This window comes from Vidua macroura, chromosome 7, assembly GCF_024509145.1.
Source record: "Vidua macroura isolate BioBank_ID:100142 chromosome 7, ASM2450914v1, whole genome shotgun sequence".
Classification (NCBI taxonomy): domain Eukaryota; kingdom Metazoa; phylum Chordata; class Aves; order Passeriformes; family Viduidae; genus Vidua; species Vidua macroura.
In genome coordinates this window covers 18,656,276-18,677,649 of record NC_071577.1, presented here as the reverse complement: position 1 = coordinate 18,677,649, position 21,374 = coordinate 18,656,276, and the positions used below count along the sequence as shown (strand labels likewise).

The 21,374-nt window shown below is 38.7% G+C and overlaps 2 long non-coding RNA genes across 2 annotated transcripts in view; one reads left to right on the top strand and one right to left on the bottom strand.

Moving 5' to 3' along the window:
- Positions 1–21,374, bottom strand: part of LOC128810032 (uncharacterized) — a 298,275-nt gene that overhangs the window by 6,394 nt on the left and 270,507 nt on the right. The window lies entirely within an intron of this gene.
- On the top strand, positions 10,053–16,970 carry LOC128810033 (uncharacterized). The gene is made up of 5 exons (XR_008437904.1): positions 10,053–10,177; positions 12,771–12,833; positions 14,283–14,362; positions 15,944–16,123; positions 16,830–16,970. It is a non-coding gene; the product is annotated as an uncharacterized LOC128810033 (long non-coding RNA).

The following is a 21,374-nucleotide window of genomic DNA, read 5'->3' as shown; positions in this document are numbered from 1 at the left end:
AGTTAGAAATGCAATTTTAAAAAGTATTCTTGGCTTGCTCAGAGATGAGAAGGAAAGCGATGTCAATTAATAATAGTTAAGACCCTACATGTAATGAATGGCTAATTTCAGTCATGTTGTTAGAAAATAGGTGACTTCCTTATAAAACTTTATCATAGTTGGCACTCTTTCTCTTATTGAAAAGAAACAAAAGAATGGTCTGGCATGAAGCCTATGCTGCATTTTGCCTTTAATGGAGATCTCTTCAGATCTAGGTTTTAGGCAGACTCATGAATTATATTGCAGCAAACTTCCATTTTTATTACTTGTTATGAATGTGAGTTTTATGGAAAACAGGACTCTCAAGCTAACAGCTTTTTGCTCTTATAAAAATGTAAAGTTTTTTTTTTTTTAACCTAGGACTAACAGTATTATTTTCTCACAGTGTGCAAGCTTGAGAAATGAAAGCACCTGAAGAACAGCTTGTATTTAGGTGACTAACAGCAAATGTGTGTGGTCTGAAGATGGAGCAGGCAACATTCAGGTGTTGGCTGTTTTGCTGGCGTCCTTCATTCAGAATAGGTGTTGTGGGGGCTCCTCTGCCTTTCCCCTGCACAGCTGCTCAGGAGATGCCATTGGTGTGTTCACAGCTGTAAAGGTTTAATGCCTCCCTAGGTTGTGGACTGCTTGAACCTCATGGTTGGTTGGTGCCAGCAGCAATATTTCAGCCATGTTCTCTGCTGGGTCAGGGTTGGTGGTGGCTGTGGGCACTGGGAGCAGCTGGGGGCAGAGCGAGGGGGTCCTGCCTGGCCCCAACCCAGCAGCACAGCTCTCATGGAGGTGTGCCAAGCTGATTTGGTAGGTCTGCAGTGGCTCTTCTCTTATAGTCTTCATACATTTGCATATGAGTTCTCTGAATTTTTTGCTAGAAAAACCCCTCTATTACTTGAAACATGTTCTTTATGCTTTCTGATGTTTTTTCATTACACTGGAAAGGAATGTGGTTATATTAACATTTGATTATCTCTGGTGGTTTGCCTCTGCCATTGCATTTCTGTAGCCGATGTTTTCCTTTTTTGGGCTGAAACGCTTTTCCCCTTGTTGTGCGGCCCCTGTCCCTCGCTGTGTGCGCAGTAACCCCTGGCAACACGCGGGACCTCGGCACAAACACGATGGATGGAGCTGCCCGCGCTCGAGCGCGGCGCCCATCCGGCTGGGGACACCGCTCTGGGGCTGTGTGGCCTGACACGCTCCCTCATGAGCTGCCAGAAGCCCTTGTCCCTGGCTGGGCTTTGTTTGTTAGCAGCAGAGCAGCGAATGAAGGTGCTCTGAACCTCTTTGTGGTTTACACCATGTGAGGTTTTCTGAGTTGTCCATCACTGGGCTTATTTTGTTTCAGCACGTTTTGCTGACATCAATAATGACACAATGAGGTCAGCACTGAATTCTTCTGCAAATCTGTCCTCTAAGGAATTTGTTTTTCCTCAGTAAATCAGTAAATAAATAATCTGGTACTCTATAGTGATTTAGCTTCTTGAGACACTTCAGCTCAGCAGTGCTGTGTGGCTTTCAGAGAAGACCTGGTTTTGCCTAGCTGGGTTGGCAGAGGAGCAGCAAAGTTGGGTCATCTGTCAAAGGGCTTCACCAGGAAAAGGATGGATTTGAGTTGACCCAGGCATGTTCTGGATCTGCAAATCCAATTCATCGAGAAGTGTTAGTTTGCTTTTCCCTTATGCTTATGCATCCAGAGTGCACTGAACAGCCATGCTGGTTTCAAGTAATGCTTCTGATAGTGAGGCAAGGAAAAATGTGGGAATCTTAAGGAAGGGTGGGTGGCGATTTCTATTGTTGTCTATGTCTGTGCAGAGACAACTTGAATTAGGGAAACCTCTGGGAGTTTCTGAAAACAACAGTTGACCCACTGAGTATTTTGCCATCTGCTTTCTTTTGGAAGAAATATTCCAGAGAAAGTCGGGAAAAAGTCATGAGTACTTTAGAGCTAGCATTGTGATATTATTTCCTGAAGATTTATTGCCTTTTGATGGCAGTCTTTCAGCAGAAACTCATGAGTAGTTATGTTGTGAAGGAATTAGTAACTTTTGTGGCTTGTCTTTAATTTACAAATCAGCAAGAGTATATCTCTCTGAGGTGACATGTGATCTTGAGTAATTTACATTATATGACATGGCAACTTTCTCCTGTGTGCAAATTGCCTTCCAGGAACGTGACAAAATGGCAGTCACTCACATTTAAATGTTGGCTTATAATACAAAATTTAGAGCCAACTCAAAAGTTTTTTGGACCTGTGAGTGGTCCCATTAGAAAAGAAGAGATCCAAAAACTGAATCTGAATCAAACTGGAGTATCGTCTGTAATTTCAATTTGTTTGCTCATCTTGTCTTTCAATGCAACTTTTATTTTAAAAGGATTTTTTGTGTTCGGTATTTCTTTGTTTAGAAACACCCTTTTGCATATTTATATCCTTCCATATGTCTGTGCACATTTAATTTTTGTTACATTTTTTTGTCTTATTTTATTTTCCTTCAGGATCTGAATAATATGTTAAATATGCATATGCGTGCTGTTTCTCTCTACCCTTATTGCCTAATTAGGAGAATATTTTCCTATTTGTGCCTGGTAATAGAAGATTTCTAAAACAATTCCATAGATCTAGACTTACTGTTAGGTTCGGTTTTGGAAGGAGTTATTCTCCTGATGAAAATACAACCATTGTATCAATTTATTATTCAGTCTAACTCCCTGAATCCAATGTTTATGGCAAAGGATCAAGTCAATAAGGCTTTATGACTTTGTCACAGTAGAGTCCTTTCCTCATTCAAGGAATAAATCCCCGGCCACACAGAAACCCATTATGTATTCTTGATATGTAAACCATTCCAGAATAAAATTTAATAACAGTAATGAAACTAAATCAACGTGACAAATTTCAAATAATGCAGTGGAACATTTTTTTATCCTCCAGCTGTTAAGACTAACTGAAATGGCAGAATTATGATGTGCAGAGTCCTGCAGAAAAACACTATGGATTTTGCTGCTGCTGCTTCTGCAACAAGAAACAAGCTGTATCAAGAAAACATCTGCTGAGTTCCTGTTGCAGTCACTGGCAGCTGAAACTACTGCACAGTAAATTATTCTCCCCATTCCATCAGCTCTGTTCTTTATTCCTCTGATACAGCATGCAGTGCACCACCAGTAGTTGTTAGAACATTTGTGGTGCATATACGCTTGCTCTTATAAATAAAGAGGTAAACAACAACCGGCAAAAGTCCACATCCATAAGGTTTCTGTTTCCTACCCCTTGCATATATTTAAAATGAGATAAAAACTAGATTTTAGGAGCATCAATATGATTTTAATTGTGAAGATAATCTGCCTCAGATTCTATGGCAAGAAAGATAATCTCGATAATAAATAAACAAATATTTTTTGGCCACATTTTTGATTAATTCAAATCAGTGCATAGTTTGGACCTGGCCTAGTTTTTGATAAGTCCTTTCTTGTCGACTGTTGGCAATTTTCTGAAAGGTGTAGATCTCCACTCGTGTATGCTACTGGAGAGTGAGCTAACAAAGGCTGTGTTAACTAACAAATCATGCTTCCAGAGCTGTGGAGGTTGTTGACGTGATGGATGGTGCTGCAGTGTCAGGTAGGGCCCTTCTTAGCCCCCCTTCAGGGGCTCCTGAGACTTCGAAAGGCCTTGTGCATTGGTTCCATGTCAGGACTTCTATAAAGTCAAGTCAATCCCAGTATGAAAGGCCCATAAAAAGAGCCAATTAAAGCAGAGCCTTCCCCTGTGCTGTCAGATAGCTGCTCCATGTCAGACCTGGCTGCTGTTGCAGAGGGCTGGTACATATGGCTGGTTTTGCTCCACCTGTGGGAGTGTGGAGAAACCAGATTCTCTGAAAATAAGGCAGTCATGGTATAGGTAATGGTCTAGTAAGTAAATAAATAAATAAATATGTAAGGGGGTTGTGGTGGGGACTTCATCCACGTGTCCACCCCATGCCCATCATTCTGGCAGCTCTTGGTCCTCTGGAGAGGGACTGGAGGAGGCAAGAGCCACCTGGGACTGGATGGTTAGGCACACCATGCTGCTGGATCTGCAGCTGTAGGAAGGGGACACATGGCTTACGTGCTTTTAGAAGAGTGACAAAAGCTTGTTCCTTCCTTGAGGGGAAGTGGAGAAGGTGGATTGGCCTCAGGGAGAGTTTTGCATGTGGACCCTTGTGCATTTACCCTTCCTGTTTACACATTACTCCCATTGGCACGACAGTTAAAAACAACTCAGATCCTGGTAGTGTTTTTAATATATATGTCCTGCAACTGTAAAGGGATATTCCCTACTTAGATGGTTCAGTATTTTTTAATTACTTGATGTACTTTTGCCTCTGGAGCCTTCAGCTTGTTGTGCTTGCAGAGCTATTTATATTCTGTCTTGCCTTGGGACTACTTTCAGAACAGTTGGTATTCAACCTTTCTGAAGAAAAGTCTTTAAGCTCTGGAAGCAGGCAATAAAAAACTAGAAGGCACACAACACAACAAATAATACTAGTTGCACCAAGTCCTATTAATTATTTTTAAGTGTCCTTCAGCTCAATTACAGAGGAAACTATTGCCTCTTGGCTTAGAGTAAAAGCAGAGAGGCTGCATGATGGGCTGCTGTAACTCTTCCCCTGCACCCTGATGGGAATGGAGAACAGTCTTGTGTTTGCTGCCCTCACTGCGTACATAAGGTCAATGTATCAGAAAATAGCCAGTCAAGCTGCTAGTTTCAAGGGCTTTCATGCCCTGATTATGACTTTTATTTAACTGTTAATTTTCCTTTTAAGATTGATATTAATCTCCTTATTGCATTACATATACAACACAGTTTTATTTATTTATAAATAAATATATAAAGGAAGAATTAAAATACTCCCGAACTGTCTACCCAGTTCACAGAAATGTTGAGCAATGGACCCAAATGTGTGACAGGATGGGAATCTGCTCTCTCTAGGATTTCACAAGGGGATAGGGAGTCACGTGTACTCACAATGGTATGTTTTCTCATAAAACTAGTGAGTCATTGCAACTAAAATGATTTCAAGGAAGGGTCATAGTTTCAAAATTGTTTGATTTAGAAAGTAGTGGGAATTTTTTTTTAATTTTTGAAGGACTTGTGTCAACATTTTCTTAATGGAAAACAAAAATTGTTTGAGGTTACATTTTCCTTTGAAACTCAGGCTAACTCAATACAAGCTTAAATATCCAAAAAGGAAATATTAGCATTTTGAAATTAGTAAGGATTCCCTTTGATTTCCCGTTTGATTTCCCGTTTGATTCCCTGTCACATTTTATTTTAAATTTTGGTCACTCATATTTTTTTAACACAAGGAAGCCTTTCTTGACTTGTTTGTGGTTATACAGAATCTGAGACAAATTAATTTGGAGTAAACATTCAAAATGTTATTAACCTGACTGTGCTTTGAGTGAGGCCTCCTATGACTGATCACAAACAGACATTTGTTATTCATGATGTCTGCCTCTTTTCTGGGTTGTCTCTGAGATAGCCCATGGTCTCATGCATGCATGTTACTCATCCCTCAATGCCATTTTGGAAGACATGAATTCTCACTGTATCCTTTTGGAAAGTTCTGAACCTCCTGGACTTGTTACATCATCTCGTGGTTAGCAGAAGCTGAGAAGATGCTGTCCAGCTCTCTTGCTTTCACTAGCTGAGCTTCTATTTTGGGAGATGAAACAGGCAGCAGCTGGTGTATTGTAGATCGAGTAGTAGGTAGTCTAAGAAAACGTTGGGCTTAACTGTTTTGAAACACATATAAATCTTAAAAAATATGTTTAAAATGAGAAAAAAATTGCACCTGTTATGTGCCAGTGTTCTCACAGTCTAACCTGGCAATTTTTAATATTCTACTTCTCTGCTTGCTCCTAACTGTTATTCACTCAAACTTGTATTGCAGTGCCTGTATAATGTAAAATAAGCTGTGTGCAGCTACAGTGACCTCACTGTAACTGGTGTTCTGGCTCAAGTGTAAAATGCTCTTGTGGGCTGGGCAGTATCAAATTGCACTGTATATTTTGCAATCCTTTTTATAGCCCATCACTTTGGTTTTACTAATCTTATTTCAATTTCCATGCAATAAATCCACAGGAAGGTGGGGCTGTGTTTTCAGGAGGTTGCCCGGGAGCTTTCCCATGCCACAGGAACCACCAAACCTCTGACCCAGTCACAGCATACTTGTGGTGGTGGCTGTGTGTGGCTGTGGTTTTTGATCAGGACAAAACTTGCCCTAAGTCCCACAGACAGCTTAAACTGCAGGGTTTAAGCAAATTAAATTCCATTTTGGAGAAGACTCCTTTAAATTTTGATTTCCAAAGATGTAGGATGACCAAAGTGTGTCGGATGCAAGAGGGCATGACATCCCTGCCTGATAATCCATCAGAAGAAGGACCATGCCCAGAAGTAAATGTATTCAGGCATTCCTCTAGCTATGAACTGTGAGGCCAGCAAAGCCAGGCATTGATTCCTGGACTCATGCATCCCTGTTCTATGGAATGCCCAGGTTTGACTTTAAAATTAACTTACTGACCAGCAAGAGGTCTTTTATAATTTGTAGTTAAAACTGTGCCAGCTAGAACTTTCATTTACTTACCTTTTATATAACAGTGAGGCCATGTGAATAATAAAGGTTAAGAAAATCCTCATTATAGGAACTATTTGTATAGCTCATTCTATCAAGTTCCCCACAAGTATGAGGTGAGAATCACCATCTTGTGACAGCTATGACTAAGAGGACTCATTTGTTGCAATGTCTGAACTGCTTTGCAGGTATCATAGCAAACCAGAATAATTTAGCAGGCCATGGTAATATTCAGCCTTTTCTTCAATGACCTCCTGTACAGAAAATCAGGATTTCTGACTACACATTCTCATGTTTGAAAAATCCAGACGAAAAGATTTTTAAATCCCAAAATGTTGTTATTTTTGTTATAATATTCATTAAAGAATGGCTTGAGGTTTTTTGATAATTATACTGTTATTAATCCTTGAACTTTTATGTGGCTTTTTTGTTCTCTAACCAACTGAGCTTATAATTCTATTGCTATATTTGTGGTTGGCCAGGCATGACACATTGTACCACACTAACTTAGCTATTTTTTTTTCATTCTGTTATTAACGGTCTAGTGATTTTTTTTTTTAATAGTAGTAATCCTATAACGTCTTGTAGTTGACTCTTAAAGTACAGAGGAGAATTAGTATGTGGTGGTAAAGTTCCAGCCTCTTGCAAAACCAGGAATATGAAATAATGAAGGAAAACTAGTGTTCCTTACTGATGGTCTTCTAAAACAAGGAGTTAAATAATTGTTAAAAGCATAAAGGAAAGTGAATAAATTTGTGGTTGGCATTTAAATACGCTTGTCTAAGGAATGACTAAATGCAGTTTAATGTAATTATATTAATTATAATGAATGTTTTTATTCTTGCCCTGATGACATGTACACATTCTGAAGTGGGCTGAAGTTTTCAAGAACTTTGTTTTGTGATTTTCACTTTAGAGAACACTGGTGCTAGTGTAGCAGTCAAATTTGCAGCAGTGACAATGCAGCTGGACATTTTCAACATCAGTGTAAATGCCTGTATCTCTGATAACCTGTTCTTAGGTGCTCATGAAATTGCAGGGTTCTGCAGTCGCATAGAACCCCCTAGAGGCTGCTGAACAAATTATCACGGGTGGTGGTGGGTGCTTAAAAAATCAGTTGCTTCCAATTGTCGCAAGAATTTAACATCCTGTTTTTGTCTTTCTACAGCCTCGGTTCTCTCAGTAGTTCCAAAGTTGCATTCCTGCATGTTTTTAACAGGATGCAACTGCCATTTCCTTATTTTGTATGGCTATTTTTATTAGATTACAATTACTTTACGTTATGATTGATTGAAGGCTAAAACGCAGCTATTCATTTGATGTTCATATCATCAAAAATATTTCTTTGAAGTTAGAATTCTTCTAAAAACAATATTTCCCCTCAGTTTGGAACACAGTTTGCAAAATTAATGAACAGCCGTTGTAGTAGAGAAGAGTGCTGTGTTCTGTTTATGCACAATCTGTATTGCTTTGCATGAATAAAGCTCATGTTAGAAAGAGATGAAATCACTTGAAATTGTGTAAAAAAATCTGCTTTGTTAAAAAGACATGCTTGCTTTAAAGACTACATAATGCATTGTATGCACACCTCATTTATTACTCTGTGCTTTTCTGCTGCTGTAAAACTGCTGTCAAAACAGATCATGCTAGCAAAAATTTTCTCAGTTTCTTGGTAAAGCTAAATGAAATCAAATATAAAGTTTGTGATACATTAAATCACAAATATAAATATATTCTTTACAGCCAGCTGTTATGTCTAAATGTGCACATTTTAAAATGGAAACATTTATCCAACATGCTGATTAGCAATTTTAGTTCTGAAAAGCCTGATTACATTTAAGATGCAAAAGATTAAAATGACTAAACAGATAATGTTAATAGTTCATTTTCCTTGATGGGTTTATATGTTTAAAATCACAAAAGTTACACCAGAACTTCCCGCATAGTAAACTCACCAGAAATAGTGTGGTTGTAATGTCTCTCACTGCAAGTTGTAGTCTCTTATGGCCACTGTTTGAAGGAAAGCTTCTGGCTGAGAATGCCTGTCTGTGTTTCTTTTATGATATTTATACACACACACACACATCTACATCTAATTTAAGCTACAAAACTACATAATAAATGGTTGTACTAAAAATGCCTAAAAAGAATAATGAACAGTTATCTTAATTATTAGTAGAACTCTAACTCCTGTAGAAGTTCATATTTGCTGTTAATAATTCATTTTTCAACTACTCTTCTCCTCTGTGAATACAATTAATTAAAAGAAAAAATAAAGTCTGGCTTTACATTTTGTCTAATCCAATCCTGGTTACAGCTTAAATCTCCCATTTTTGTTACCTACTTCTTCTACATTTGAATATGCAAATGCAGAGGTAAAAATATTGCTAGCTTTTTTTTTATATGTTGGCAATCAGTGGTTCAAAAGTTCATGCAATACCATATGTCCTAAGAATATTTATCTAAATCTAAAATAATATGGAACTGTCAAATAGGATCCTACATGGTAACAAATGATGGAATGCAGGGGGACTCTCAGATTTAGCCTTTTCTTTTTTGTCCTACAAGCTAATGCAATAAGACCAATAATAAAAGGTTGTGTAGTAGGCCAAAAGTCTGTGACAGATAAAAAAGAAATGTTGGAAACTGATGAAGCTTTTGCACAATTAGATTTTTTGAGGCAGTGCTGTAAGGATTGTCCAGGGCCTGTTCAGTTCTGATTGATGGTAAAATCATAACTACATCATATTAGCTGTAGAGTTCACTGACAGGTTACTGCAGATTAATATTGCTACTGCTGCTCCCTTACCATCAAACTGGTGGAAATATGAATTGAGCTGCTCCTACAACAAACCCTGCATATTAAGAGGTAGAGTGTTTTACTGAACCATCTCCATTCTGTCCTTAGGGAAGGGGATGTGAACAACATTTATCTCCCAGGTATGCAAATATACAGTAACATACTAATTAGTTTTTCCAGGGGACTTTGAGGATGATGACCACTTAGCAATCATGCACACTTAGTGTTCCTTTGATGTTTAGTTTATGATTAAAACAATAGTTGCAAATTATAATGAATGGTATTTTTCAGTGATTGAAATATTGTATCTCAGGCAAAAAAGCAATAGCATGTAGTAAATGCACGCTTGTTGGGGAATATGAAATAAGGGATATTTTTAGGGCCCAGGCTGAGGGAGATGTTTAACCCCTTTAGGCTGAAGAGACAAGGCTGGGGTGAACTGGAAGTCAGCCCAAGGTGCCTGTCTTTGGTTGTGAAGTGAAGCCCAGGACTGAGCATCCCCAGTGGCCATGGCAGAGGCAATATTCTGTGGGTTTGAAGTCACAAAGAGCCCTCTGGTTTTTGGTTTTTTCTCTGTTGATATCAGGACATTATTCTGCAGGATGTCCTCTCACCTGGGACCTCTGACACCCTCCAAATACCAACTGATATTTACTCTCTGCCTCACAGGCCTTGAGAGATGAACTCATTTTCCTTGGAGGAAAACTGAAATCTGACCATTTCCTCTGCACAGCCTGTAGGTATTTTCTTCCCTTTCCCATTGGCAATGATTGTGACAAGTACCATTTCTCACCATTTCAGATGTGACAAAAGCATACTGACATCCCCTGGTAGGCACCTCTCACCTGCTCTTATCCCAGCTGCTCTACATATTTAACAAAAATCTGCCTAAACCCATCTGTTTCTTTCCTCGTGGGCCAACACCGTATCAGAATGCCTTTGGCTGGTGAAAAAGATACATTTCCATAAAAATAAAAAAAAAAATTTAAAAGTTCACTTGCTTCTGCAAAAGGGCAGCTAGAGGAAAGGTATTGCTGGTGGGTAGTTGCAGAGGAAGCAAGGTACCTATTGTTGGAGCTGGCAACCATGGGAAACATGGGGCACTAGTTGCCCAAAGCAGCATTTACTTCTGCCCTCTGCTTTGAGCTTTGAACTTTGCTTCTCCCCTGATCTCCTTACTGAGCTCCTCTGCCTCAGTTTTACCATCTGCAAAGTGAGAATAATGCTGCAGGAACGTGGTGAGAAGCAATTCGTTAGTGCTTTCTGGGATTCGGAACAGGAAATGTACCACCAACGTGCACAGGTCTACAAAACAGTTCCCCAAGTGTAACGTAATAGCATTTGTGATTTTAAAAATGTAGGCATGAATCTTAACTGCAAATCTCAGCTGAGTTAAATGTATTTTTTGTCAAGGAGACATTGTTTTTTTTATGATAGCTACTCTGTGATTCATGAGTCAACATGCTATACAAATACCAGAAGGCATAAGTGAATTATAGACATTTCTCAGGAGTGGCACAGCAGTTCTCTATTACCCAATTCAGTTAAAATATCCTATTTATCATATTTTTTTTTTTTAAATGGATGAATCCTGCAGTTTTTAGTTAAGTGAAAAATCTGTGTGAGGGAACATGCTCTTTGGCTGGAAATTAGTTTGGATAAGAACTGCAGCTTATGTTATAAAAACAATTTAAGAAAATGATATATAATAGTCTCACTGTAAATTATACATCTTCAGTGACATTTAATAGCCTGTCATTTCTATCAGTTGCACATTTATTTTATAAGACACCTAGATTCTTATATCTATGTGTTTTTGTATATTATTTCCCCTTGACACAAATAAAATTTAAATTAAAGTGTACTAGTCTTTTAGAAAAGTTTTGAATGTGTTTGTCTGAGGGTATAGGAGGTTGGCAAATTTGTGATGAGGCACTGTTCATTGAAAAATACCTGTCTGTCAATATGAAAAATGCTTTGTACAGATACAAAATCTTTCAGTGAAAAAAGCCAGGTTCAGAACAGAATTGCTACTTCAGTCCAAAAAGTAGCCAGTGTGAGACCAGGAGCTGGCATATCTACCTGTCCTATGTGGAAGACCCAGGTTCAAGTCCCTCCAGGAATTTGAACCTGGGCTTTCTGCATTCAGGTGGGTGCCTTGGCAGTGGGGCAGGGTTAGACCATGTGTGGATGGGTTTTAAAAAATGTCGGCTTATTTTGCATTTCTTTCCAGGGCAACATGAGAATTCTTTGGGTACTTTGAATTTTTCCAGGACAGATAAAGCTGTTTCTTTGAAATCACTTCTCTGCAGTCCATATTTTCAATTTTTTTTTAGGAGACTGGATAGGCAGAGTCTTTTACAAGTTAAATGCATCACAGGGGCAGATTTATCCATGACATAAACTTGTTGGCTTCCAAGTTGGTCTTATTACCAGCAGGATTGAATTTGGCCAGTAGACAGTATTTATGCAATAAAGAGCAACATATTTAGTAAGGAGAGGATCAGATGTTCATCTGGGGACAGGGGGAAGGAGGATATATGGGGGTGAGCTGGAGAGAAGCAAGGGGAAGGCAGAGAAAGGAAAAGGTCATAGCGTGAAAGGGTGCTGTGAATTCCAAAAGTATCTAATTAGGTTTCTGGCTGTGGAATTTGCCTTTGCCCCAAGCCAAGAAGCCCAGCTGTTTTACAACAGGGCTTTTGCCTCCTAGCAATGACTGCAGACAATGTGTGACCTAAACTGCAAGTGTATTTATAAGGACAACTTCCTTCACTTCTTCTCAACAGATTCCATAAACTATGTTCAAATGTTATTTAGAAGGTTGCATAACTGTTTCAGTTTTTTATGCACTTTTCTTGCTTTTGTTGGGCATCTAAATGCAATTTGGAAAAGTCCTAAAAGAGGGGAATGACTCTCATTAAAGGCACTCTTCTGAACTTGTAGTCTATTGCTTTATTTTTAAAAAGTGTCAGTCTTCAAAATTAAATGTTTGATGGAATATTAAATTTGATGAATCATTGCCAGTTTCCATGTTTGTTAGCTTTTATATACCACATTAAAGCATTCATTAATGTCACACAACACTGCTTTGATTGAGTCCTAAAAGGTTAATGACTTGATACAGGCTGGTATTCTGAGCTTCACTGTTTGCAGGCGGGTTGTGGTGAATGTGAAGTGCTTTGAAATTCTAACAAAGAGAAATCTTTAATTTTTCTCTGTTTCAAGTCCAGAAGGTGTTCTCGACTGATCTGGATATGCTAGACAAACTAGAATTAGCACTATTAAACTACAATAATTTTTTTGTTTCCTTTTTTTCTTTTTCCTTACAGGACTTAAATTTAACAGTAAAAAGCTTCATATTCATATGACTCCTCAGAGAAGGGTGGAGTAAGGTACATACAGACCCCATGTGTTCTGTCCATCTACTCCTGTTGGTATCTTTAAGCTGCCTTGTCAATCGATTTGGGAGGCTGCAGCTACATTTTCCCCATTTTGAAAGTGATGAGCCAGTCCAGAATTATTCCCTACTCTTAGATATGCCAAATATTTTACAAATTATCAGAAGCTTTCAAAATAATGTTATTTTAGTGTAGCTGCTGTGGACACATCCTTGAGGTTATGCTTTGAACAAGTCAGAGTGCAGGTTGGAGATACAATTAATATTTTGCCCCGTGCCCTCTTGGCAATGGCCAAGCTGGGTAGCCTGGTCAAGTACAGGCATTTTTATACACTTAACAAAGCGTTGCCTTTATGTCACCTGAAAAATCCTTGAGTGAATGGCCAGTATGGGCAGCACAAAGAAGGAAGTAGCATTTCCAAAGTCTGTCCTCCTAACTACACTGTGTCCAGATTTAATGAAATTTGAACTCTCCTGAGATGGAAATAAGCTTCTTGACAAAGTCATGTGTGAAGTTAATTTTGCTTTAAGATGGTATTGAGGTTCTGCTCTGAGGGGAGTTGTTAGTAAAACAAATGACTCTAACTGTTTTAGTATGGAAGACAAATCAAAGCATTTCCATGAAGTAACAGGGGTGACCAGCTGTAACTTAACCATTTCCTGAGCAAATACAAGCTGCTCTATTGGAGGGGGGACAGTTCCCATGTTAGCCATTGTACGGAGAAAAATAAAAGTTCATATAAAAGAGCCCACCAAGGGTTATATGGCTGCAATTGTTTCCAAACTGAAACAACTTAGTATCTGTTTATGATTGTCAGTATCATGTTATATTGTTCTTGTAGAATCCATAAAACATAAAAGTCTGCAGTATTGCCTCTAAACACCCAGCGGCTGCAGCCAGGAAACTTCAGAGCCAATGCATTTAAACAGAGGGAGGATAAAAAGCAAAAGTTAATAAAAAGTGGACCTTGATTTTATTTATAATTGTAATGTAATTTTGATGAAGTGCTTCATATGAACATAGAAGAGCAAAAAGCCAAGCCGAAGCTGATGAGATTAAGATACTTAAACTTGCATCCTTTAAATGTTTCTTTCTTTTATTCAAGCATTGGAAATGAGAAGAAAGAAGCAATAAATCTGAATTCCAACTTTTCCCCCATAGCTCATGTTTCCACAATTCAGAATGGTGCCCATTAGTTTTCTGAGCCACTCAGATGTACAGCATGCTATCATATTAGCACCACTTACATGGGAATATTCATTTGCATTTTCACAGTTACTTCCTTTGCATTGTGTATGCAAGCGATGCAGAAAACAAGTGGGCAAAGATGTGATTCTCCACATAACAAAACTATCCCTTGGAAGAAAATACAAAACCATTCAGTGTCTTTGAGGCAGGGATTTAGTCACTCAATACAAATATAAACTATTCTCTTTTTTTCAGATAATGTCAAAGTGTTTGAAAAACAATACATACTTGGACTTGAAAGCAAGCTGATGGAAAGACAGAACATTCATTTCTTGGTAAATCAGATGTATTTTCAAGCACTGTCATACTGGCTAACTACAGTGGCTTTTTATTTTCTGATTGTAGCAGTTCCAGATTTCTCTGTGTTCTTTCTGGCAGTCCAAACATTTAGGTTTAAACACATTTAGTGTAAGATACAGACAAACTGCTCACAAGGTATACAGATACCACGTGGGTATCTGCAGTCCACAAACATTTCTGTAGGAACAGGACCATGATGATGATGACACCACCACCACCACCAAGACAGACAGAGGGAAAGAGGGAAAGGAAAAAAGAATGCATCATCTGGTTAATCCTATCTTAAAAGATACTTCAAAGCAAATTATGCAGAATAGCTCTTATCAACTGCAGCTGCTTAGTAGGAATGTCATGTGAGCAACACAGTTTGTAGGATAATGGATTTATGTCTAGCAGGAAGTCAAATATGTGACGACTTCATGCAGATTCTGTTAGGAATCATGTTGCTAATATTTCTTCCCATCCTGACAATGTCATAGAAAAACAATGAAAATTTTATATTTGAAGCCCATATCAGATGACACAGGGAATACAGATGAGAGGAAGCTTTATTTCAAGGGCAGATTGCATTAGGAATGATTCCTTTTAGAGTTGTCCTTGCCAGAAGCAAAGCTCTTAGCTTTCCTGATTCAAAAATAAGGGGCATATCTTCACATGGAGGAAGTATCACTGTTCTCTAAAAGCCAACAGCAAGATGGTAATTTATGATTTGGCCCACATACTGATGAGTCTGATAGATGAGTTTATATTGCTTGTTCATAAACAAACCCAGTTTGTTTCAGTTCTCAAATTATTAGTTCTATATAATCACAGGTGCTCTGAAAATGAAAGAGAAAAATAATCATACTTGCTGAATTTGGAAAACTCAGCACTTCCTATTTTAAACCAGTTGTTATGTCTCTCATAATGATTTAATATTTTATTATCCTTGCCTACAGTGGTCTTTTACCATGTCTATATAAACTTCATTTCTAATGGTCTCAAAGGACATACTTGGTATTTCCAGAACAAAACAAAATTAAAACATACACCCAGAAACCACACATATGCACACACAGTCCCAAAGTACTATAATGTTTAAGGTTTGAGCCAAAGCCCATGGAGGTTTCTGTGTGGGATCTGGGCTGTGCTGACTGACAGATTGGTGCTGTGACATGCTGAACAGCAGCTGAGCCTCTTGCCTTCCCCCTGGTTTCTCTAGCCAGCAGCACTTGTGGGGTAATTCAGAGCTGTTCAGCCTCTGGAGATGGTACTTTGTGTCAGTCTGAAACAGCCTCATCTGGCGACCATCACTGGTGAAACACAGACCCCAGGGTGTAAAAATGCTGCTTAGCCCAATAGCAGGCTTTAGAAAAAGGAAGACTAAAAATTACTTGTGTGGGGAGAAAAGCCATAGAAATTGTCTTAACTAATTGTTTGTTTTTATAAGCTTATGGAAAGAGAAGAAGTAATGCAGCAATGTAAATGGCAAAGTATGTGAAATGGCTAATGAATTTAAAGACTTGACAGTAGGAACTGTACTGAATTGTTGCAACTGATTCTTATTTGTATTGCAGCAGGTTTTCCAGGAACAGTAGAGGCATGGACCACTTACCAGAGAGGTCCCAGTTTTAATTTGGAATCCATCCTGCTGCAGCGGGGGATGAGGTGCACATGTGGCATGCACGCTCGCAGAGCACGCACGCACACGCATCTGTGCCGCTGTGTGCCTTGGCATGCAGATAATAAATTAGCAGGTATGTCCCTATGCATTTTCATTTCCTTATGCGCTGTCTCGAGCCATGCTACATGTATTACATATGCTTAGGTCACAGAAGGGTTAGGGACATAACTACTAGATCCCAAAGGACCGGCGGGGCAAAGCCAGCATAATCTCTGCAGCCAGCTCTTTACTATTATTCTCTGATCATGAAAAGCCCAGTGAACTTGGAACACACACTTCTATCCAACAGCTGTTTGCATATCAGAGGCTAAAATCATAAAGAAAATTTCAGAGAAAGACTTTTCATGCATGGTCAAAGCAGGCAGGAAACCAGAGTCCTTTTTCTGTCACAGCAGCAACTCTGAAAGACCAGCTCAAGTTTTCTGTGCAGGCTGCTGGAGGCTTTGGGCTGCAGTTCTCTTCCCGTGCATGGATTGTCTGCTCCCTGCCCTTTTCTGTTTGCAGCTTCCAGCACAAAGAAGTTCCTATCAAAGCAGAGCACTAGAATTATATAAATGTTTAATGCTATTAACTATAGGAAGTAGCAAATATCCTCATATACTCCTGTCCCTCCTCGTGGGAGCTCTGACTATAAACTTTGGTATTCTGAACTCATAAGTATAGCCCTGGAATTGCACCGTATCTGTTTTCTCTTTTTGACATGAGAGTTGTATTCTTTCCTGCAGGCTGGTATCTTCCTTTTTTCTCTGTAGGAAACTCAAAGTGCTTCTGTTTTACAGATATGTTTCAGGAATGATTAAATTCACCTCAAAGGAATGGGATTTAACTGAAAGGAGGCCAACTGGTATTTTTTAACCAAGCCCAAGAATCCAAGCTTCATAAATAACCACTGGTGAGCCCATCACCATGTGCAGTCAGAATGCCACCAGATGAACTTCAAGGAAAAAGCATGTCTTTTTCACACTGTGTTTAAAGGACCGAAGACATATATTTTAGAAAGAATACCATTTTTCTTTCACTTCTCTGCTTCTTTTCCATAAATTTGTCAAGAAATTTTTCCACTGAGCTGTTTTTCTTTAATGTAATATATTTTAAAGACTTTCACTTCAGTCTTTGCACAATTTAGATTCTGCATCAGATGCAGATTTTCTATTTGAGAGAAGGATTTCTTTTGTAAAGATGCAGTCCTGATTTAAAGACTTCAAATGATCTACCACATCCTGTGGTAGGTTGTTCCAATGATTAATGGCCCATGCTAGAGAAAGTACGACAGCTTCCAACCATTGGATCTTATTGTGCCTTTTTCTGTTAGACTAAGTAGCTTTTTGTTATCAGAAATCTCTTCCTTATGTAGATACCTGCAGACTTTGATTAAGTCACTTTTTAACTCCTTCTTGGATAACCTCAACAGATTAAGGCATGTTTTCCTGACTCTTTTTTTCTTTGAATGTTGGGGGTTTTTTAAACCATTCAATGTGACTGTGTAGCTTTTTGGGGGTTTTTATCACCAGAATGTGCTATTTTATTAAAAAAAAAGAAAACAACAAACCCCAACAAAAAAAAAAAAAAAAAAAAAAAAAAAACAACCAAAAAAAACATGTTTGCCTGACAAGACTTAACTTCCCTGAAAATGTGTCAAGATGAATGTTCTGCTGCCGTCATTTAATTATGTACTCATTGTCTCCAATGTTAAGCTTCCAAGACTGGGATGATACCTCTTTTCATCTTAATAGGTTGAATGTCTATTAGTCATCATGTTGACCATTTTAAAACATTAGCATGACTTTAGCTTCTTTTATAGTCCTCTCAGACTCTTCCAGCTTTTAAAAGAAGTCAGTGTATGTGGATCAGAGTGTTCCCTGGCAAGATGCTTTCCTACCCGAGTAGAAGTTGGCCAGCACCATTTCTTTGCTGCCTGGTAATATTTCTCTACTGGCTGATGGAACAAGAAGATGCTCTGCAGTCCCTTCAGGATCTACGAGCACTCCCATACACAGAAGTGCTGGCACAAGCACGAAGTAAATGCAATCATCAAAGGACTTTAAAAGGAGTTAAATATTTGCAGAAAGATTAAAAGAATGGATTTTTCATGATTCTCCTCTGTAATGGAGACAGAAGAGTAGCCCTGGCTCTAAGTCCTCCCTGTATTATTATATTAAATACTGCCTGCCATGAACTTGTTTAATTTATCCCTTACTTTACTATCCCAGCACAAGCCTCATCTAGGATTACCACTGAGCCCATAGTCCCCAGACCCCTTCATGAAGAAGCTGGAAGCTTCAGCCCAGCTCTGGGCCAGGTGGGAGCTCCCAGCTGTGAGGAGCTGCCTTTCCACTGCTCAGGCAGGCACAAAGCACCCTCAGTGCTCCTGACAGCTCCTGACCCTGTTCTGAAAAGCACTTCAGTTCTCAGTGACAGGGCAGGAAATGCTGCAGTTTTGGGTTGTGCAGAGACATTTTCACTCATATTCTAGTGCAAAAATTGGACAACAAACCCAACCGTTTTGTTTTGGATTTTTGGTTATTTTGTTTTTTACAAAAGAAAGCACAGTAAAACTAACCCCAGAGTGAGCAATTATTGGTGAAATAATTTGTTTTAGGAGTTAAAAGATGTGAGGAAGTGGTCAAAATAATCCAGATGACTGTATAAAAGAATAAGCATGAGAAATAATTGAAGTCACCAATAAGCCAATATGGAAAAAATATTTTATGTTCATTTCCCTTTACTTTTACTTGGAAAACTTTGTGAGTTGAAGAATATATTTAGAGATTTCATAATATGTTAGATAAAAATGTATTAACCACTTGCTGTTATTAAAGTATACTGTTAAAAACTCAAGGTATTCTTTTCCAATCCATAACCAAAATTTCATATCTCTGTATCTTCATCTCGTGAGCTTCACTCATCATTTTTCCTAAGTGGAATTTTACTATTAATTTATTAGACTGTGCCAGCGAGAAAAGCAAAGGCAAGGGAAAAGAAAATAAAGTTCCTAATAACTCATTTCTTAGAACAAAATCCTCCCAGCCTGCTATAGTAAAGACAGTCATATGGTAGAGGTTTGTGCTTCTTCTGGGATACAGCACTCGCTGTGTCTGGGTTCGATCAGAGTCCCGTTGCAGTCAATGGGAGTTTTGTGCTAAAATGTATCTTGTATGCTGTCACATGGGCAAATGTCCACCTCAGGCAACAGCAGAAGCAAAATCACCACATTTGTTTTCACTTCTGACCTGCTGAAAGTAGGATTATATTACTTGTATATTTCATTCTGATTCTTTTTTTTTTAACTCTGATTTAAACAAAGATATCACTGTGGTATAATTTGATACCAGGTACTGTGTGAGAGGCTGGACAAGTCAATTACGACTGAAATTGCAGACTTCCTTTACTGTTGCCTTGCTTTTAACTCAATGTTTTTCTTCATAGGCAATCAACATGTAATTTCCTTTCTTCAGCTCATACTTTTGTGTCTCACGAACACCAGCAGTGGCACTGTTCACTCTGAATTACCAGATTTTTCTCACATTGTGCCACTTCCTTCATATTATTTAACTCCATCTTTCCCCTGCACAGATATATTACAAGGGAAAAGTGAACATAGCTTCCAACAAGTTGTCAAATGAGTGCAGCAACATTGAGACATGCTGAGACACTAAACACTGACTGAGTCAATTTTCCTCTATACAAAATGCAATTATTAGTATTTTGCTGAGATAACTCAAGGGGCAGAAACACTTTTCCAGTGACTGGTTAAAATGGATTTTTGCTTGTGACCAGCATGAATGCTGACCTTTGGCTTCTTGACTGATCTTTGCATCTCCGAGAAAGTTCATGGAAAGGTCACAGAGCGGCACCAACTTCCTCCGTGTGTGCATGTGCCTGTGTGCCTGCATGTGCGTGGGGACACCCTCCTGACACTGCCTCCATGCAAGGGCTGCTCTTGCCCACTGACAGCTTTGGTTTCATGTTTGTGGAAATCTGGACCCACTTATACCAACAGCAAACCAGGCTAAAGGGCACATAATTTTTTATTTACCAAGAACCTTTGTTTGCTTTTCACTGGCAATTGCTCCCTGTTTCAGTTCAGATACATCCTTAGCTTAAGGAAATGGTGCTACACAGAATATCTTTTTTTGTAAAAACAAAAGGACTAGAACGTGACTAGAAAGAACCACAAAAGAAATGGCTAACATGGCTTTTTCTGAAATACACACATATTGAAGAGAAGGAGTTTCTTTCTTCAGATTGCTTTGTCATAGGCGCATCAGAAAATTAAAAAATATTTATTGCATATTCTTTAGCTGATTCCTTTCACTGAAAAGTTCAGTGCTGCCTGTCACTGCAAAAGAGAGCTATGAATCTCATGAAAGCTGCTTTGCTGACACCATCAGCTGTACAACATCCGCTTCCAAACCAGACCTCCGAAAGCAGCACTGTTAGGAGGTTTTAAATCTCTGCTCAGAAGCTGTATCTATTTCCAAGCAGCAAGAATAGCTCTGAAATTGTGAAAAATGCACTCAAGTCATATTTAGAATGATTGTATGTGGGGGATATAACAATACTTTTCAAGACTGTAAGCACTGCGTATATTCATATCTCGTGCTATTTATCTTGCAGATATACAGCGCTGGAAGTTGCTGGCTGCAAGCTGGCAAGCTTGTAGCAGTGAGAAGGAAAGATCTCTCCGTTTGTCACTGGCCGTATATCACTGCAGCTGTGCCCTTTGATTACACAGAGGGCTCCTCCAGCCATTAATAATAGGAAACACTTTTTGTCTGGTGAATGCATCTCAACGCCATCCTCTAACACCTAGGCTTTGCAGTGAGGTAGAAGAGGCAAATTAAGGATGGAGCTTGTTCATTTTACATTCACACTAGATGTGTAAACAAGGATAACCTTTGTTTTCCTCAGAAAAGAAAATATGCCATTCTTTTTCCTACCACCATAGTGACTGATTTTTTACAGAAACAATATGCACTGCCAATTACAACTTGCTGAGGAAGTGACATTAATGAATCACAATAATGCTGCCACAGCATCACAGAAAGTCCTGTGACGCCAGCCTTCCAGATTAATTGCATTACATATAACAGCCAAGCCACATCTGCTAACCAGGTGTATCAATGTAAAAGATTTTCCCAAAAAAAGCAAAGCTTAGAGGAAATCAATATATCGGGAATGAAGTCCTAGGTGTGAATACTGCATTGTCAAAATTAGATAGCTATCTGAAATTGTCACAAATAATTGGTGCTAAGATTGGAAAATTCTAAACTGGTGTAAATCGTTTAGTACCAGAGAGCACTACAAGAAGCATTTCATGCTTG